This window comes from Cynara cardunculus, unplaced genomic scaffold (genome assembly GCF_001531365.2).
Source record: "Cynara cardunculus var. scolymus isolate 2C unplaced genomic scaffold, CcrdV1 Un_Scaffold_2580, whole genome shotgun sequence".
Lineage (NCBI taxonomy): Eukaryota > Viridiplantae > Streptophyta > Magnoliopsida > Asterales > Asteraceae > Cynara > Cynara cardunculus.
This window is the reverse complement of record NW_020201144.1, coordinates 1-1,652: the sequence shown is the minus strand read 5'-3', so window position 1 is coordinate 1,652 and position 1,652 is coordinate 1.

Below are 1,652 nucleotides of genomic sequence, written 5' to 3'. Positions count from 1 at the left end.
ATCCGATTTTCTCATAAAATCTTGTGTTTTGGTGTTAAAAACATGATCAAAATGTTCGAAATTAAATTGTGAATCTTTGTTATTCACAAACTTTTACGATTTGATCAATTTTAATCAAGATTTGATCGGGTTTTTGTGTTTTTAAATTTTTTTTTTGTTCTTAATTTTTTTTTGTAAATCAGTGTTTTGATCCATTTTTTTTAAATTTCTTTTAGTTTTTGTGTTTTTATTAGTTTTAATCTGTTTTTGTTTTGTTTTGTTTAATTTTCTTTGTTTGTTAATTCATTAATTTCTAAAGCCCAATTTCAAGCCCATTTGTTGAGAGGATAAGAGTCCGATTACTTCCTTTCTTCATCACTGGTTCTCAGTCTCGATAGAATTCATCACAAGGGTAAATCGCATACAACTTGACCGGATATCTTGAGCAGTGTTCATATACACCGCACGTAGCTTGAAGGGAGAAGAGGTAAACCGCACGTTTTGCACAAATCAGGTAACTATTTTAGGTTTTCTATCTTGAGCGGTTTATACATAATATGAACACCTTTTGTCCGGTGTTCATGTAAACCTGACAACTCTTGTCCGGTGTTCGTGTAAACCGATTACTTCTTGAGCGGGCTAGTAAACAGTTTATGTGAGCGATTTAGTTTGTCTTGAGCGGTTTAGGACTTAGAAATTATGCATCGAAGTTTTTGAGCGGACTTCTAATCCGCTTAATTGCTGGTTGCTCGTTGATTTTCTGTGTTTGATAGGTGACTGGTTTAAAACAGAAATGAAGCTGTTTTGGATTTTGGATCTTGCTGTCACAGATTTTTATTGTTTTGTATTAAGCTTTGCTGTTTGGAAATTGCACAGGTCTTAGCAAGTTTTTTTTTAAGCTGAGTTTATGTTAATGAGGCTGTTTTGACAGCAACTTAGCATATTGCTTGTGAGATGTAACAACAAGTTTATAACAGCAGTTCAAAGTCTGGTAGATTTGGCTATTGTTGCTCTACAGTTGATTGCCCAAAACAGCAGCCAGTGTGCAGGTTTAACAGCAATTTTTTTTTAAAACAGGTTACAAGGTTGATTTGAAACATATTGCTATTTACAGGTACAGGTTTAAGTTGAATTTTAGTTGTAGTTGAGACTGTTTTGATTTGAAACAGCAACAAGAACAATAACAACTGTTTTGACTTGATTTCGTGCTGTGCTGTGTTTGTGATTTGATTTGAAACAGTTTGCTGTTTTGAGCTGCTTTTGTGCAGTAAATGACTGTTTGAGTGTGCAGTGTCTCAAGCATTAATAGTAACAGCAACAGCAACAGGTGTCTCAAGCATTAATAGTAAGTTCAATGTGTAGTGTGCAGTGTTTTCTTTGAGGAGTTGCAGGTTGAACTCAACAGGTTTGATAAGCAACAAGATTTAAGTGACAGCAGCATTGTTCTTTAAACAGCTTGTATCAACCATTTTTGTTTAGACTGCTGTTTGCTAGACTGTTTAAGTGCTATCTGATCTAAGTTCTACAGGAGCAAGTCTTGATTTGGTTTTGCAGGTGTGTCAAGTTTGTGCTGATCAGAATATCATTTTAATGATACACCGATGCAGGGGGAGTTGTACATTACTTCAAACTAAGGCTTCTAAACATCCAGTTTAGGACCCGAGCTTAACAAT